This window comes from Cryptomeria japonica, chromosome 7 (genome assembly GCF_030272615.1).
Source record: "Cryptomeria japonica chromosome 7, Sugi_1.0, whole genome shotgun sequence".
Classification (NCBI taxonomy): Eukaryota; Viridiplantae; Streptophyta; class Pinopsida; order Cupressales; family Cupressaceae; genus Cryptomeria; species Cryptomeria japonica.
This window is the reverse complement of record NC_081411.1, coordinates 83,354,758-83,375,676: the sequence shown is the minus strand read 5'-3', so window position 1 is coordinate 83,375,676 and position 20,919 is coordinate 83,354,758.

The window sequence follows — 20,919 nt, the reverse complement described above, 5'->3', positions numbered from 1 at the left end:
TAATCTATTATATTATTCTACATTAATAATTGATTGATGAAATATTATAATATTGATTAAATTATTATAATTAAAGGAGAGGCATGTGCATTCAAGGACATGCCTCTCCAAAGGAATATATATAGTATAATGCTATTCAATTTGAGAACACATAGAATTCCAAGAATGCAAGTATCAGATTGAATCAGATATATACATTAAAATACATTCAATAAAACCTAGGAAAATCAACACTTAGGCCAGGAACTTCACTAGTTGCATTCAAGCATGCGATGGATTTGATTGCTAGTTTTGTGATCTTGTGCGACTTGTCAAGCCATATGAATTCATCATGAACTCTACTCAGAATTTATCTAACCCATTTGAGTTCATCAAAAATTAGAAAGTTTATGAATTGAATGAAACCCTTGTCCTAGAGAGATTTTAATTCGGGTTTTAGGTTTCCCATGCCATCTATCATGTGCTATGTATAAAGTTTCATCATTTGAGCATTCCCAAGCTCTTCAATGTTGCAATGGATATAAATCCTATTATCTCCAACATGCAAAACACCATATGGAATGGATGAAAATGCTCCTTCTGAATAATCTTCCGTTGATTTGTATGGGTGTTTCTTAAACTTTGGCCTTGCCCTATCAAATATGTCAACAATCAACAGAGTCACCACACCAAATGATGCTATTGTCAAATTTTAGGTTATAAACAAAGAAAGTTTTTGAACTTTGAAAATACCTTTTAGTTTCTAACTAAATGCAAGAAATCTTCGTCGAGTCTCTTCAAAGCTTTGGGTTCACAGTCTTCTTCACCAAGCTCTCCTACTCTTTCGCTTCAAATGCAATGTGAGAAATAAGAGTTAAATCCCCCCCTTTTATCCATCACATACCTAACTTTTAGGTATAATAAATTGTTAGAACATAATGTTATTAGGGATCACATCCTTATAACATTTATATATAATGTTCTAATATAAGGTTATAAAACCTTATATATTATATGCTTTATAAGCATATCCCATTTGAAATAATTATAATCTAATAACTATTAGATTATTAATTATTTATAAGTGGGGGTTTTTGAAAAGGTGTGACTAGTGAAGTGAACCTTCCTCCTATATTTAAGGAGGTTCTCTCTCATTTGAGAGGTGTGGGAATTTGGAGCTTTTTTGGTGAGTTGTATCACTATGCATATGAGGTATTATTGGCCATGTGGAAGTATTGGAGGAGTGTCCCCAAGTTCATGTCTATTTTATGATAGACTATATTTGTAAGTGTTTAATTAAATGATGCTTAATGGGGTTTTTTACCCGAAAGGGTTTTCCCCATGTATATCTTGTGTAATGTGTACATTTATGCATGTATGATTCTCATTTCATTTATTTTATATCTTGTTTATAATGATTAGTATCCTAAGATCTTAATTTCTAACATGGTATCAAAGCCAAGTTAGGCTATACTAATCATTTTTACAGGTTATATTAAAAAAATGTGTGAACTTGATAAAAACAAATCTCTTTATAAAATTATTACAATCCATGTCGCAAATATGAATAAGTGACATAATGTTTCATTGCTATTTTATTGAGGAAGAGATGCATCAAATATTACATTAGTTGAGTAGCATGATTATAAGGACATAAAAAAATGGGGCTAATAGTTGAGCTTGAACGTCAAGAGGTAAATATTTGAATTTTTTTCAAAGAAAGTTTTTTCCTTAAGAACAATAGACAAATAGTTATAAATTCTAAAATATTTAAAATTCTTACCTTCCTCATCATTTTTTTTGAAAGATTGGAAAATATATTTATTCATCCTACTAATATTTTAGAAAATATATGCAATCTTTTACATTTGAAAATTTATAATAAAATCTTGATATTATTAAAAGAAAACATATATTTTTGATATTATATTTTATTATTAAACCATACATATTATACAATTCTATTTCCTAAATTTAATGCTCAAATAGATTGCATGCAAAGTAGATGTTACATGCTCCTCCTATTAAATGTTACATGCTCCGCCTATTGCTTATGAACGTCACTTATAGAATAGTGTGCTCTAACATTGGAAAAGACACCCCATTTCATCACCAAAAGGTGTAAACGTTGAACAATCGATGGTGGAATTTGTATTTTGTTTTATTAATCCAATTTGGATCGCTCTTCATCAGTATACACCTAGTTGGTTTGTGATAAAGCAAAAGATAAAATAAATACATCTTCTATCTTTTATTTTCTGTGCTAGACATCTTAATATGACATTTTATATTTGAGACTTGCAGGTCATACAAATGCTTGAATAGAGGCAAAAATCACTTCAGTACTTGGTGAAACCAGACACTGTTCCAACCAATAACCAAAACTGCTCTTCCTGGTGTAAACATGTCGAACCCCAAATGAATGCATCTCTAATTTTTTTTTGTCATTGGAATAGAACATCCTACAAAATTAGAAGCCAAATGAGTGTAAAAATAAATATTCCAAAATAATGACAGGCAAATTTTTATAAAAAATCTCAATGTGAACAATAGCTAACTTAACACCAAACTACCCATTCACGGTTGATGTCATACAGATATAAATTTGTATCTAAATACATTTGCTTCCCATATATATTATTTACGTTAGAAGTTGATCTGTCATCAAGAATGGATGGTCAAGGGAATTGAATCGGTTCTTATTCATGTATATGGTGAAAATGGATAACAACAGTATTGAAAGACTAAATGAATTCAACCACAAAACCCTAGCCTAACAACAACAAAGATCCACCATAACATATGAAGATTACCTAAGACAATGCAAATCAAATGAAATCACAAAGATTATACCATCACATGTCCAATCGGGTTTGGATCTCCATTCTTCCTATCTCCATTGATCTTGCTTGATATATTTGCTCTCAGATTTTATGTGTGCACAAGAGCTCAACAAAGAACGGAAATGTGGTTGCAAGTAGGATCACATATGAAAGTGCAAAGCGTAGTCGGAGCTGAATGCATAGTGAGTTAGTTAGTTCGCATAGATTGATTAGGTTGATTAGGGTTGATAATGAAGGAAGTATCTTCTTATATAGAAGACACTATATGAAATGGAGGGATAAGATTGAGAGGTGTAAAAGATAAATGGTCAGCTATGATTAGAGGGTAGGTAAAGAAAATAAGAAAATAATGAGAGGGCAGGTAGTGTAGGAATTAAGAGATGAATGACATGTGTCATGGGTAGAAAAGGCTAATGAATTAATTAAATAAATAAAGATTTATTTAATTAATAGAAGAAGTGGGATGATTAAATAAATAAAGTATTTATTTAATTTAGGAAAAGGGTAATTTAAATAAATAAATTTATTTATTTAAATGAGAAATAAGGCTAGAAGAGGATACATGAATTAATTAAATAAATAAATATTTATTCAATTAATAGAAGAATTAGGCTTAAAGTAATTAAATAAATAAAATATTTATTTAATTAGACTGGACAATTTTAGGTGTCTACAATTCCAAATAGACAACATAATGAAATTCAATTGACATATAACATTTTGCCTTTAACAAAGGAATTATGGACACCATTATTAGAAAAATCCATCTATTGGCCAAGTATTCTCAATGAGATTTAACTTTCATGAACTAGAGAAAATATCAAAATAATCTTCTTTTGGGTGAAATGGAATCAAATTTAATTTTTAGGTGAAACACAAACTGTTTATTTTTATATTTTTTTCACTGTCTAATCTCACATTCATCCTCCCATCCATGAGAGGGTCCCTCTTAATTGCAAGACCTTCAATGACATCCTCTTCTAATTGCTAAAGTGATGAGGCAAAAACAAACGTAGCAACACGAATTCAAGGAATCCATATTCAAATATAGTTTGTATTCCAAACTTATTGACTTTGCATTGTGTTGTGTTGGGCCCAAAATACTTAAAAATGGGTCTTAAATAGAATATTTCCTTACATGGAGTGGATCTCATGGACATGAAAAGGATTAAAAAAAAAATTAAGAAAAAAAGTATTCTGACCATAAGACATCTAGTTGTATGGATGGGATGTTACCTTTACTTTTTTCTCTTGAAAAAGCATGTAAAACTAAAATTGATATTGAGGTCAACATAGATTTTATGAGTTCTTCAGAAAAAGTCTTTATTACATTCTAAGTATAAAGAAAATATTGAGTACAATGGTCATTTTTTTTTAAATGTCAATTTCACAAAGCAATAATAGATTTATGTACAAAATCTTCTTTAGATTTTTTCCTTTTTCCAAAGATCTAGTTGATAATTCATACATCTAAGACAAAATAATTCAGCATCAAAATAAATTTACTTAGATATCATTCTTTGAGAAGAGAGAATCTGATATCTATATTATTATTTTACTTCACAAGGAACTTATAGTTTCCTTTGATTAATAGCAAGTAATCATATATACACACCAAATTAGAAAGTTTGTCTACTTTATGTTTGGTGGTCCCATTAAAATAAAAGTATTTTTATCAAAACCAAATAGACAAGGATAGTTCCTTCTAGTGACATAACAACTCTAACTTTAAATTTGGCAACCTTCCAGCTTAATAAAATCTACAACATAAGTGAATGAAGCATTGCATAAGAGAAATTAGAAACTATACTTATGTCTAGCTAAGGACTTTTACCCAGTTCATTGAAATATTATGGCATCATTTGATGACATATTATGTCATTCCTTATGAATTTTTAAATAATGGCATATTTTTCCATTCTTTTACAACACTTTATGTTCTAATGAAAAGGGTGTATTCAAATAGATAAATAGATCCAAAAATATGACATATGTGTTTATTTTTCACAAACATCTAAAGATCTCATTATTTCTATCAAAGAATTATCATTATTATTATATTGAAATGGTCAAATTCATTCCATTTTGCTAAGACACAAGTATGACAAAATGAATTAAAAAGAAAGGGAAAAAGTTCAAACTTTTGCACATCCATACACAAAGAGGATTACATAAACCTTTCAAAGAATTTTTTGCTAATACATTATTTTATTTTATTTTCTTTCCTAATTGTTACTTTAGCTAACAAATTTTAATTATCTTTCGAGTATCCTCTATATTTATTAGGTATAAAGCATCTATTTATAATGGGTGGCTATCACCCTTATAAACTATCTGGGGAGCAAACCTAGAAAGGATAGCTCACCCATTGCCTAAAATTTTCTATGGATCATTACTATAAGTAGTAGCATGTCTATTTTGTATTTTAAACAAGACAACTAATTATTCATGCTTATTCTCATGAAAATATACATTGATCTCCTTGCTACCAATTATTGGACTATATTTTACATTTATGAGGAATATTATATGATGATTGGCAAATGGAAAATACATACTATTATGTTCTTTCTTTGCACCAAAAATCAAATTTAATTGATTACTATGTTACTAACTATATTGTTTCTTCTATGGTGAGGTTATGCCTTCAAAACATATGGTGCAAGTGCTACTACATGGATGATGCAATACTTTAATAAGAAGATTATCTTCTATGTGTCTTTGAATCAAATGGACAAAATATGAATGTAGCTCTTGAAGAATCAATATGGCCTTGAAGATTTATGGAAGAGTTCCATTTGGATACATATGAAAGTACCATATTACTTGAAGTTACTTTACTCCTTCTAGAGAATATCATTTCTAAAGATCAAATGAACATTGAAGATCATGGGCACCTCACTCAAGTGAAAGCATTCTATAATAAAGGCACCTTGAAGATCATGGGCACCTCACTCAAGTGAAATCATTATATCATAAAGACACTTTGAAGATCATGAGCACATACTATATATTATATTTTTAGCCATCACTTTGAAATCCTCTATGCAGTGATTGGCTTTGAGGTGATGCCATTAAGGGGGAGTGTACATGACACCACCTAGTGGCTAAATCCTAGAATTAAGACCTAATAGGCATAAGACCTTTAGGCATTATATGCTCCAAATTCAAATAAAGCTTGGCCTTAGGTGATGCCATTGAGGGGGAGTGTGCATGTCAATGACACCACCTAGTGGCTAAATCCTTTATTTTTTAAGTCCAACGAGCACAGTATCGTAAGACCTACGGGCAAATTTTTTTTAAGTCCTACGGGCACAGTATCGTAAGACCTATGGGCAGATTTTTTTTAAGTCCTACGGGCACAATATCGTAAGACCTATGGGCAGATTTTTTTTTAAGTCCTACGGGCACAGTATCGTAAGACCTACGGGCAGATTTTTTTAAGTCCTACAGGCATATTGTAAATTCTTCTCCTTGTAAAACTTCCACTTGTAAAGGCATTGTATTAAGACCTACGGGCACTATGTAATGAACCTGGGGAGAGGCTAATTTGAGGGTACCGCGGATCCAATATAATTTTAAGACCTCACAACATCATTTTTAAAACACTGGGATTATAAATTATGACAAAATGACTTTCATGTAGTCCGGAATGCATGATCTTCATGTTGGCATATATTTGTGTCCATGTTTATCACTGTCAAAGAAGACCTACGTTACTAGGGTGCTTCATTTTTTCTTTTATGAAAATTGACATGTGATCCCCTATTAACATTAAGGGGGAGTGTTAGAACATAATGTTATTAGGGATCACATCCTTATAACATTTATATATAATGTTCTAATATAAGGTTATAAAACCTTATATATTATATGTTTTATAAGCATATCCCATTTGAAATAATTATAATCTAATAACTATTAGATTATTAATTATTTATAAGTGGGGGTTATTGAAAAGGTGTGACTAGTGAAGTCAACCTTCCTCCTATATTTAAGGAGGTTCTCTCTCATTTGAGAGGTGTGGGAATTTGGAGCTTTTTTGGTGAGTTGTATCACTATGCATATGAGGTATTATTGGCCATGTGGAAGTATTGGAGGAGTGTCCCCAAGTTCATGTCTATTTTATGATAGACTATATTTGTAAGTGTTTTAATTAAATGATGCTTTATGGGGTTTTTTACCCGAAAGGGTTTTCCCCATGTATATCTTGTGTAATGTGTACATTTATGCATGTATGATTCTCATTTCATTTATTTTATATCTTGTTTATAATGATTAGTATCCTAAGATCTTAATTTCTAACATAAATTCTCAACCTTAACTCCTTCGGATGCTCTGTATGTCACGAATATTATTTAGGAGTCTCAAGTTGACATGAAGCCTTTATGAGATCCTTCAGGATCAACTATACAATAATTCCCAATCATCTGCAACCTATCGTAACCAGTTACAAATCTCAGATAGGGGGTTTTTAGAATCTGCATGAAAATCTTCCCCCTAAGGCCAAGTGCCTTAGTTACTGGATGAGGTTCCAGCACCGGAATCAGGTGTGGACCCATTCACTGCATCTAAATCACCCTTTTTGACTCATTTCTTCTTGCATTTCTCTCTGATCTCTTCAACCTTCACTTTGCCCTTATCATCTAACTTGTTCTTGTCTGTCAGAGAATTATCGTTCATATTCTTTCTTCTGTAGAATTTTGCAATGTGATCAGATTTGTTGCAAGCATAACAAATGTAAAGCGGAAAATCGCGATCGAACCCTAGTTGGTCTCCCCTCTTCCAACTCCGAGGAGAGAGAAGGGAGGTTCGCTAGGATTCGATGGTTTTCACTTAGGGGAGAGACTTTACATTCAAAAGAGGGGTTGAAACTCATAAGATCCAATCCCACACAATGTAAGATTGGATGCTAGATGAATTTCAAGGGTTAGGAAAGCAAGGCTACCCTCTTTTGTAAAGAATGTTGTTAAGGAAATTAAGCTAGGAATGCATAGAAAGTCATAAAGATTCGCTTATAAACTGAGTTTGGGTTATAGGATGAAGCTGCGGACCTGGAATTAGCAGTAGAATGTCGATACGGCGATGTCCTGCAAATTTGAGCAAAAGTTGTCGGGACGATGGCGCCCGGCACCACGGTCCTCCGAAAAATCCGCGAAACGAAGTGGGATCTGTTCGTCTCTGCACAAGGATTCCAGATCTTCAATCTCAGCCGCGTACCTGCAACCTACACACAGAAAAGCGAAGACGATTGGGGGGTTAGGGATTAGGGGTTTGCCTTTAGGTCAAACCCCGGTTTTGGAATTACCCAAGAAATGAGCAAGTGTTGTAAATGTAAATGACTGTAATGTAAAACAAGTACTAATACCTTGTTCTAAGGATGTTTGTATCCTTATGTGCGAAGGTTTAGATGTTGTTGTTTGTTGTATGTTGTAGTAGCATGTAGTAAGTGATCTCCTCTTCAATGGTTGAATCCTTGACTTGAATGCAACACTTAGCCTTGAATGGAGACTTGAAATGATCAATTGCTTGAATGCTTGAATGCTTGAGTATAGTTTCCACGTTTTTTCTGTCATGTATGTGTTATCCCCTTCATATGCCAAATGAGAGAGAAAAATGTAGTTTATATACTTGCCGATTAGGGCTGATAGACTGATTTTCCTGACCTTAGGCCGACCAGGAAATATAATTTCCAAATTGCAAACAAAAAGACCCGCAATCTCCTTAGGAGACTGGGCCCAAAATAGGACCCAGGGACCAGGGCGCTAGGCGCCATGGTCCTGGGGACCAGGGCGCTGGGCGCTCTGGTCCCACCTCCCGGGACAGCAGGGTGCAAGGAGGTTCAGGCCAGGGTGCTTGAAAAATGCAGTTTTTGGTGTCGTGAGCAAGTTTCGGGGTCTCCATTCAGGTTGCGTGTTGCGTCGCCATCGTGAAGACCGAAATGCAGTCGAAATTGCAAGTGTCGCAATTTTAGGACGCTACATTTAGCCCCCACTTTAGCGGGAGTATGTGAGCTCATACTTCCGATAAAGTACAAGGAAACAACATTGAATAGACTTTCACCACATCAAGGAGGCAAGATACACCAAGCCCCCAGTGGACTAAGGATCTTACGACTTCGATTGACAAAGTAAAAGGGAAGATCACGAGGGAGAACCATGACTGTCAGTAGTAAGGTTCCCTCACTATGAGTCATGCAAAAGAAATATCGAAAATTTTCAAGGCAAAGCTAAGTTCACCAAGAAATTTTCACATATCTTGAAAGGATAGACAGGGTGTATGCCCCCCTACGTTAAAGCGATCGCACATGCCTCAACGGGGGTGATTGCTTTAACGTAGTGATACACATAAGAAATGAGAAAGGAAGGGAGCACGTTATCGCAAAGATTTAGCCCCCAAGTGTGAGATAAACCCAAGGATAATAGATACAAAACACAAAGCACGAGGTGACTTCGCTTTCCTCGGGGTCAGTATGCTGTATGATAAGTCATGTATATATATCATATGTATGTATGCATAATTGTTCTTCATTCCCCAATCAAGGAAGGTCACCTAGAAGAAGGGAATACATGTGTCTTTTGAGTCAACATGAGAGAGACCAAAGAGATCTCAATGCTTTGCATCGTCCTCAAGTAGACAACACTAAGGACGACAAATAGAAGAATGAGAATAACATATAGAAGAAGTAACAAAAGAGAGGGGGAGAGAATCTACTATGCTAATGTAACTAGTCTAGCATGTCATCTACCCCCCGATCTTGCTGATCAATGTTTCGGGAAGGCAGGGAACACGCTAGAGGAGGAACATCCAACACAGCAGATGGAGCTATCACAAGATCCAAACAAGGGCTATGTTCATGTTCCGAGCCATGTTGTTCTTGTCTAGGAGCTAGGATAAGTGCTTTAGAAAATTCATGAGATAAATGGTTATCAACATCAACAAGTTCATATTCACTATCAGAAGCAAGAGGAGTAACATTTTCATCATGAATAACATTTTCATCTATATCATCATCAAGATTTATAAAAATAGGCTCTTTAACTCGCACAGGATCGAGACCATCATGCATCTTATGTTTAGGAGATTTAGGCTCAATGTCCGGCTGAGGAGAAAATGGAATAATGCTTGTTGAAGGTGTTTTTGGAGATTGTAAATTTTGAGAAGCAGCTTCTTGAGCCCTAAGACGATGTTTTCGTCAGCGTTCACGTGCAGAATGATTTCGTCTAGTCTTAGTAGGAAGTGTGGAAGATAGAGGAGGAGGAATGTTCTCATCCTTATCACTTGGGTGTTTAGGTTGTGGTCTCTTAGGCTGGATAATAGGAGAAGAAGAAGGTCTCTTCTCTCTATAAAAGGCAGGAGGAGGAACTACTCCATATAAAGGAGGAATTTTTGGTTTAGGAAGAAGACCAAGTCCATCATGACGAGGAGGGATAGGTCTACTCTTAGAAGGTTTATTAGGCATAGACATAGTCACATCCATAGGGATGGGTTGGGAATCTTCTTGAGGAAAGACATTAGTTTTATCTTTCAAAGGAAGAATTTCCTTCTCAAGAATGATAGGAATGTCAAGTTTAGGTGTTCTAGGTTCACTTAGAGATAGGATCATATCTGTTTTCCACTTTTGATAAGATTTAAAAAGATGATCACTTCGCGGAGGAAGAGACTGGAATTGTTTAGGCCAAAAGTAATCAATAGGAACACTAGAGGTTCTTTCAGCTGGTTTAAAGAGACTATGATTGACAGTAACAACTTCACCATTATGGGGAAATTTTAAACATTTATGGATAGGAGAAGCAATAGCTTTCATGGAAGATAGCCAAGGATAGCCAAGCTTCACACAAAATTGTTCAGAAGATGGAATAATAGCAAAGTTCACATCAAGAGATTTATTATGGACCTCAATAGGCAATGTAATAGAACCAATTGCAGGAGAAGAAAATGCATCAAATAATTTCACAACCACATCTGTTTTGTCATAGATCACTTGATTCAATTGCAAAGTAAAAAGAAATTCTTCAGTAATAACATTAACCATGCACGAAGGATCAATAAGTACTCCACGGCAAGGTGTATTCTTGACTTTTGCAACTATGTATAAAGGACCATCAGGTGCTCTAATGGTTTCACTAGAATCAAATGTGATGGAAGGTTCTTTAGGGATTTCTTGCTGCTCTACAAAGTTAATCACATTCAGAGTCATAGACACAAGACCATCAGATGAGAGAGAGGAATCATTAGCCTCAATCGCATTAGAAGTATGAGAAGTATGAGAAGGTAATGGATCAGTAAAAATCTGAAGATTTTGGTTAGGAGGAGCTACAGATGTGTTGCCTTTATCATTCACTCCAGAAACAGAAATAGTATTATTATCAATCAAATCTTGAATTTTACCCTTTAAAGAAAAACATTTTTCAGTATCATGACCAGGCTGACGATGAAAGTGACAAAAAGCTTTATGATCAAAATAAGGTGAAGTAATCTTTGCAGGATCAATTTGTCTTATAGGAGGAAGAGTAAGCACATTTTGTTCCAATAACTTATTCATAATACCATGCAATGATTCATTCAAAGGAGTATACTTTCTTTCTTTCTTGAAAAATTTAGAAATAGGAGGCACACCTGATGCTGCATTCACATTGTTGTTGATGATGTTTTCATTGAATTTGATGGAATCTCTGTTCGGTTTAATCTTCCCAAATGGTTGTTGACTGCTATCACCCTTATCACTCAGAGCCATAGGATGTGATTGTTCCATTTGACTCACAGTCAGTTGATAATTGTGAAGAGTGGCACACAACTGTTGGAAAGAAGTAAACTCAGAAAACAGAAGTTTATCTCGAATATCTTTTTGCAAATTAGAAATAAAGATTCTTTGAATATCATTATCAGGCACTGGAAAAGAAATTTGAGCATACAAATGCTTATATCTACCAATGAAATCAGTCACTTTTTCTTTAACACCTTGTTTACAATGCATTAAATCAATCAAAGTAACTTTAGGACTTATATTGTTTTGAAATTGTTGAATGAAAGCATTTGCAAGTTGTTCAAAAGAAGTAATAGAATAAGAAGGCAACGAGCAATACCATTGTAGGACTTTGTCTCTTAATGTTCTAGTAAACAGTTTCGCAAGCAACCTTGGGTCATAAGCAAAATCAGTACAAATTGTTTGAAAAGTCTTAACATGTGTTAGAGGATCTCCTTTACCATTATAAAGCTCCAAATGTGGGATTTCAACATGTTTAGGAGGGATAGCTCGAACAATGTCAAGAGAAAGTGGGCTCGCAACATCAAATGTGGGCACACTAAACTTAGATTGATTCATAGAGGCAATTTGTTGTTGTAAAGAAGAGACAGTTTGTGCAAGATTGTTAATGGTCGCTTCAGTCGAAGAGTTCATATTAGGTGTGTTAGATTGAGATGGAGGTGTTATGTTATTGAAAGAAGGTAGAGAGTAAGGTGGTGGGACCCTATGATAGTCAACCATAGGGGATGATTGGATAGGAGGAACACTACAAGGAGGCATGGAATGGTTAAATGAATTGCTCCCTTGCGTCATGTTCATTTGTGAAGATGTAATAGGAACACTCATTGAAGGAATGTATGAAGAAGTCGGATTAAATGAAGGAAGAGGATTAATTGAAGAAGAGGGATTGCCCCCATGACTAGTAATCACAGGAGGAACGTCTTGTATAGAAGTAGCCATGATGTTTGATGTAAAGGTAGGTATACTAGCAATAGGAGTGGTCAAAGGAATAGAATGATTGACTTGAGTGGGAGGTTGTGTATAACCTAAAGTTTCAGCACAACTCTTCATAGGCATCACATTCGAATCCACAATGTGTGCAATACCACGCAAAACATCAATTCCATTCTTATCACTTTGAAGCATGCGTTTTAGACCCTCAATTAAAGGAAGAGCTTGACTATGGGGATACTCATGAGACATCCATTGGTGAAAATCGTCAAATTGGTTATCCAATTTCGAAAGTTGTTCAACAGAAACCTCATGGAGAGCTTCTTCATCATTAGGAGGATTAGAGGAATTACCCATATCCTCGTTAAAAAGGCTATTCAAATTAGGTTCCATCTCCTCGGTAGTTAAACCTCGGAAAGACTTAATTCTACGGCTTCGTCTAACGGGAATAGTGTAAGTAGGGCTTATTGTTGTAAAACTCATGCACTAGAGAGGAAATTTTGAATTTAGAGGTAGCAATTTTCAATAAAACCAGCCAATCTTCCAGATTTAAGCTATTAAATGCAATCACAATAGTCTCCCGAAATTTCGGAAAAAATGTCCGGGACCGTGGCGCTCGGAGTGCAACACGGTCCCTGCAATTTTTTTCGAAATTTGCAGGGATGAAAGTTATGATGATTTTAGAGCTAATCTGAAAAAATTGAGGGATTTTACGATCTGTAGATAGGCCAAATTAAAGTTGCAATCTCAAAATTGAACCCTACCAGGATTGTCGAAAAATGCAAAATTTGAATTTTGAAAGAGAGAGGGAAACTGAAATTTTTAATTTTATGATTTTAGAGGGAATGCTAAGAGCAATGCAAATTTTGAAATTCGAAGATTGACTCAATTTCACGCAAAATTCGATTTTGAAAGCGGAAATCGAAGTTGTTGTAATTAAGCACTTAATTTCAAAAGTCACAAATTGCAAGAATTTGAATAAAGCACTGAAATTTCGAATGAATGCAAACACACTTTTCAGATTTAGGACAATAAGAAACACAATTTTGACATGAATTTCAATTTCAATGATTTTTGAATGTTTAGGAGCCTTAATCCAAGCAATCACAAGACCAACTTTGACTGTAATTTTGAAAGTGTTATAATTGATAAAAGCAACCAAAATTCTGGATTTTAGCAGGAAAATACAGTAAGATCTCGCTCCCGAAATTTCAAAAAAAATGTCGGGGACGATGGCGCTCGGCGCCACGGTCCTCGCAACTTTTTTCCAAATTTTCAGGAATGAAAGATATTATGATTTTATTGCGGAATCCAAAGTTACAGCTGATTTGGAGATGTTTTGATCAGTGAAATTATCGGACAAAGATTGAATTAAGAGGGTTTCAAAAATTAGGGTTTTGACATTTAACCACTTAATTTTCAAAATTGGAGCACAGATATGAACTGATAATTTGTAATAAAAGAGCAGATCTGAAACAAGCATTAATAATTAAACATTTCGCAAGTTCAATGTTCAAAAAGAAAATTTAGGGTTTTTATGCAATTAGCCTCTAAAATTTGTAAAAGATCAAACATGGAAATGTAATCAGATCTAAGCATGAAAAATCAAAAAGGATGTTCACGTCGGGTTCACCAAAATGTAAAGCGGAAAATCACGATCGAACCCTAGTTGGTCTCCCCTCTTCCAACTCCGAGGAGAGAGAAGGGAGGTTCGCTAGGATTCGATGGTTTTCACTTAGGGGAGAGACTTTACATTCAAAAGAGGGGTTGAAACTCATAAGATCCAATCCCACACAATATAAGATTGGATGCTAGATGAATTTCAAGGGTTAGGAAAGCAAGGCTATCCTCTTTTGTAAAGAATGTTGTTAAGGAAATTAAGCTAGGAATGCATAGAAAGTCATAAAGATTCGCTTATAAACTGAGTTTGGGTTATAGGATGAAGCTGCGGACCTGGAATTAGCAGTAGAATGTCGATACGGCGCTGTCCTGCAAATTTGAGCAAAAGTTGTCGGGACGATGGCGCCTGGCGCCACGGTCCTCCGAAAAATCCGCGAAACGAAGTGGGATCTGTTCGTCTCTGCACAAGGATTCCAGATCTTCAATCTCAGCCACGTACCTGCAACCTACACACAGAAAAGCGAAGACGATTGGGGGGTTAGGGATTAGGGGTTTGCCTTTAGGTCAAACCCCGGTTTTGGAATTAACCAAGAAATGAGCAAGTGTTGTAAATGTAAATGACTGTAATGTAAAACAAGTACTAATACCTTGTTCTAAGGATGTTTGTATCCTTATGTGCGAAGGTTTAGATGTTGTTGTTTGTTGTATGTTGTAGTAGCATGTAGTAAGTGATCTCCTCTTCAATGGTTGAATCCTTGACTTGAATGCAACACTTAGCCTTGAATGGAGACTTGAAATGATCAATTGCTTGAATGCTTGAATGCTTGAGTATAGTTTCCACGTTTTTTCTGTCATGTATGTGTTATCCCCTTCATATGCCAAATGAGAGAGAAAAATGTAGTTTATATACTTGCCGATTAGGGCTGATAGACTGATTTTCTCGACCTTAGGTCGACCAGGAAATATAATTTCCAAATTGCAAACAAAAAGACCCGCAATCTCCTTAGGAGACCGGGCCCAAAATAGGACCCAGGGACCAGGGCGCTGGGTGCCATGGTCCTGAGGGACCAGGGCGCTGGGCGCTCTGGTCCCACCTCCCGGGACAGCAAGGTGCAAGGAGGTTCAGGCCAGGGTGCTTGAAAAATGCAGTTTTTGGTGTCGTGAGCAAGTTTCGAGGTCTCCATTCAGGTTGCGTGTTGCATCGCCATCGTGAAGACCGAAATGCAGTCAAAATTGCAAGTGTCGCAATTTTAGGACGCTACAACAAACAATGTTGTTTCTCTGATTAGGCCTAGAATTAAACCTTGATTTCCCCTCGACTTGCATTGATTAGCAATGTATCCAAATCTTCCACAAGCATAGCATCTCATATTTCTTCTATTTTCCATACTTCTACATTCATTTGACTTATGACCATACTTATTGCAATTGAAATGTTGTCCGAAGAATGATGAACTATTCTAATTTACCCTATTTCTGCATTGACTTGCCATATGACCAAATGTATTGCAAACAAAGAATTTACCATTGAATTTATAAGCACTAGGTTGTCTTACTAGAGATCTCTTGTTCTTTTGATGATGAGGTTTAACATTTTCTTTGACCATATTTGGAGCTTTATCATTTCTCATATCCAAGTCCTTACTTATCATCTCTACTCTTCTGACTTTGTAGCATCTCATCTATCTTAGCTGAGCTAACCTTGAATTTTTCCTTGTACTCATTAGCAGTGGTAAGTTCATCTCTCAAAATTAGGATTTACTTTTCAAGTTTTTGCTCATTATTCTTGGATTGTATCAATTCAAGCCTTAGCTAGTCATTTTCACAATTTAGTCTACAAAATTCATCAGATCTATCTTTTAATGACCGAGTCAAACTTTCCTCATTCTTCTTCTTGTCTTCAATCTCCTTTTTCAACTTCATCACAATGGATTGCATTTTATTCTCCAAGACTGCATTATCTCTAGAAGGTTTTTCACATTCATCTTTCTTGTCTTTTAAGACTTGGTTATCAATGCTTTGGTCTTCTTCCTCCTTGATTTTGTCCATAAGTTCCTTTCTCTTTTCACTGGATGTGTTCACTTTTTCCTTTAATGACTCAATGAAGTCTTCAACATCACTCAGATTTCTTTTTAATCTATTTTCTTCTTTTCTTGTTGTATCTAGATCTTCAAGTGCCATAGTGAGTTGTTTTTGTAAACTAGAGTACATTGATTCACTATCCTGGGTCTACCTCAAGCTATTAGGCTTCCTCCAAGGAACTAAGCTCTAATACCAATTATTGGAATCAGTGAACACTGAGATGGGGGGTGAGTCAATATTCTATAATTTTTAACTTTCTTGAACTGATTCTTAAACCACTTGATGCAAATGAATAAAGGTAAAGTGCAGAAACTCAATACAAACAAGCACAAAATCATAACACATGAATTTTTACATGGAAACCCAAAAAGGGAGAATTCATGGTGGGATTGAGACCCACATTATTAAAATACTATGATCAGGAGTATAATAATATTACAAAGGGATTACACATGCATTCAAGCACACTACCTAGAGCTCACTGCTCAGTTACAAGAGAGGGCTACAACCCTCGGACGACCCACTATCCTACAAAACTTTAAAAACAATAGCTTGAATCTTTGAACTGATGAATAACATCTACAAATGCCAAAGTGCAGTTTCGATTAAGCACAAAGTATCTTACTTCCACTATTCCAGCACACTTCTCTATTCTATTGTTCTTTCATACACCGAAGCATAAATCCAAAGATAGCACACATTAAATTATGCACAAATGCTCATACAAACTTCACACACCAACATCGATCCTAAAAATGATCATATAGATCGGTCTTATATACCCACATCACTTGTTTTAGGTCATCAACATGTCGGCTCCAAAACATTTGCAAACACATGAAACATGTAAAAGGAGTCAGCTCAATCCAATTACAAATGCATATGCGGGTGAAAACAAATTGATTATATGCTTCACATATGTCGTCTTAACAACCTTGAACTCGGAACCAATCAACAAATCATCCCAAAGATTTTGCATAACATGCTACACCACTAATCACCCAAATAACCATGTTCTTCTTGAAATGTCAGATGTTGGATCTTCAATCTTATATGAGATTCAATATCAAAGGCTAAGATTGTGGACTAATCTATTCCAATCATTCAATCAACTACCTCTTCTACCGCAAAGAAAAATGTACACCCAAAATTGAGTTCTACTCAATGTACTATTACTCTGACGAAAATTGTGTTCCACCTTCCACATGAGAAAATTAGACTTCAAACTTCTGGTAGGATGATTCTGCATATTCCAGATGAAGCTTCTGATCTGAGTTGCCATCAATGACAAAACCTAAACATTCCTTAAGCACTTATCTCTTTTGGTGCAGTGTCTCTTTCCAACAATACCTATTTTTCTCTCATTTTAGATTCATCTTCATTTTTCTAATTTATATTTCATCATGTATGTCAATTGAATTTGCATGTGATCTATGACTAATATAAAACCTTATCTCAGTTCTCACTTGTGGTAGAATCTAACATGGTATCAAAACCATGTTGCCTAGTATAGGTCATCATTTATTTATTTATTTGAGATATTTGAGATAACATATAGATAATATTTTTCCTCAAAAACTCAATATGTTATTCTCCTACATTCTCATATGACATTGAAAATGAAAAAAATTTAAAGGAAAAACAAGCATTTGTTTAATCTAGTTGGATATATGCATGTTCTTATGAGATATGGGTGATTGCAGATTTGTGGTAATATTGGAGGTATTGTCAACATTTCTAAAGACTCCAAAATACTTGAGAAATTCAAGATTGAATTTTATTTCACCAAAATTAGAGACTAGAGGACATAGTAAAAATTTTAAGCCATTTTCCATTTTTGCTTCAAAAATCTAGCTTCCACTACATTCACGTGTACTCATATTTATGGAATTCAATATGTAATGGGCATGGATATTGACTTGGTGGGACACACAAACTTGAAATGTGCAAGTGAATCTTTGGATCACAAGTCTATTTTAGGGTATTTCTTCTCACTTGGTTCTAGTATAGTTTGTTTGTCGAGCAAGAAGTAGTCTACAATTACTCTTTCATTGACAAAGGCTTAGTATAGAGTGGAAGTTAATGCCACCACTAAGGCTATTTGGCTTCAAAATATTCTTACTAAGTTTAATATTCTATTCAAGATGCCTACCATTATCTTTTGTGATAATCAGAGTTCCATATAGATCTCAAGAAATCAAGCTCATCACCAGAGGACAAAACATATTGAGATACATATGCACTACATTTAGGAGTTGGTTTAGGAAGATGTCATTGATCTTAAGAATTATTCTACAATAGAGTAGACAGCAAACATCTTCACCAAATCCTTCATTAAAAGCAAGTTCCTTCATTTGCAAGCTTTTTTAGGGGTGTGACAAGTGTCTACTTCAGGAGGAGCTTCTTAGTCCTTCATTTTCCCTCTCTCTTTGTCTCTCTATGTTAGGGGGACTTTTTATTTCTTTATTTAAATGGTTTATTCCTCTTACAAGGGGGATTCTTCTTTTGGAGGCTCGATCTCTATATACATGGGTATCTAACAGGGCCTCATTTGTCAGAACCCATCTTTTCACCCACCTAAGCTATGTTTAAGAGGGGTGTCAGTGTAGGTTTCTTATTTTCCTTTTGTTAGGGGCTATTTTATTCCTACACATTATACAAGCTTTCTTTGGTTTATTCTAGGAGTGGTTAATATGAGGGTACATGGCAAAATATATTAGCTACATATGTCACTCTCTCTCACACATAGGTATTTGAGTTAGACACCCTCTTTTGGCTTGTTGTGCCACCTCTCATTACTAATATTTTTTCAATATCTAAGTTGATTATGGGGTAGTTGGATTTTTCACCCTCTTTTAGCGGTATGTGCCACCTTTCACAACTTTGTTTATGTCTTCACCTAAGGAGGTTATGCAACATGTTTTGGTATTTACCAAGTAGGTATAACTTCCCATCTTTTATGGGAAGTAGGAGTTAATGCACCTCTTTGATGTATATTCCCTTACTTTACTATATATACAACACTCTCCTCTTAGCTTCACTAGTTCTACTAGTGCAATGATAGCTCGATGAAAGTATTGAGAATGTTTTGCAATTTCACTTGCCTTATCTCCATTTTTCTCTCATTTTAGATTTCTCTTTTGTTTTCTATTTTGATTTTCAATCATTTGCTGAGTGGAGCTGCATTTTATCTATGATTGACATTAGATCTTAGCTCGATTCTCAATTCTCTTAGAATCTAGTAAGGATAAGATATAAAATAAAAAATAAAATAATAAAAACTAATAATATATTACTAATCTAAGTTTCCAAATCTATGATGATAAGAAAAAAATGAATAATTTCATGAATATGCAACTCATTATCCTATCCTACATAAGTAATCAATATATAACACCCAAGTAAACTTAGATAAACATGCACAATATCATACTTAAGATATTTACACAAACAAAGTAATAAAAATATTACACTAACATTGGCATTGAAATGGAACCAAATTTTCTCTATTCCTCTAATTAGAAAGTTATTAGAACTCAAAGGAAGTTCAATTAAATTTTTACCTAAATTTGGTAACAAACTTTTCAACCAAAATGAGGTAAAAAAGAACTTCTCTTTAGAATTCAATTTTGACTCTGTGTGTGTGTGTGTGTGATGACTAACTTAACTAAGGAGAAAGTGAGAGCTTAACTCAAGTGAATTTTTACATAATATGTCATGACTAATTGGGGGAGAAAGTTGTTGCTTCATGCTTAATATCAAACCATAAAAACTTCACAAGTTGCGAATTAGGATAATAAGATTGAGGTCCACTCCTACCAAAACTTATACCTCCAAAGGTTGAGTAAACATAACTTTTTGTAATTTATTGTCATGTCCTTGTATTTAAAAGCATTCAATGCATTCATTTTGGACATCCATGATTTGAGAGTTAAATTCATGCATGTCCTTCATCTTTCACACTTAAATTGGAGAACACAAATGAATATAGGTCTCCATGAGCACCTTTAGAAGCTAAATGCATAAATGAAGACTATTATTTTTATCACGTGCATACATTTCCACAAGTTGGCCTAAGAGAACATGTCCCTTGGTAACATAATGTAAGCCCCTCTAAGTTACTTCTAAATTCTTCCAACCTTGAGATATTAAGAGAATTAGAAGAATTCAAGGTAGATTTAGTTAATAAAGAGGTGAATTTGCTATATTAAATCCATAGTTGAAGGATATTTCTATGATCTTGAATTTGAGACACATTCTTGGACTCAACCCCACATAAGGAGAAAAAGTATTTTGATCCCAAGATGAATATTAAACTAAGACTCCCTATTTCAAGGCTCCATAAATAATAAATTTTAGAACAATCATTTGAATCATTCATCCTTTAATTTGGCCTAAATTAACTATTTAGAATTTTTTCCTATCAAAACTATTTAATCCTATTTATACTTTAAATATACTTATTTATTTATCAATATTAAATTTGATGGTTTTCTAATTTTAAAATGTAACTAAGAAATTATTAATACTAGTTTATATAAGGTGACACTAAAGTGCTTTGTACTAAAAGGCAAAAAACTATAAAACCAATTTATTAATTTTTATCAAGTGTACTCACATTTATATAAGTTAGCATCGGAGAACATGTCACCTACTAACATAATGGAAGCTCTTCTAAGTTATTTCTAAATAGTTCCG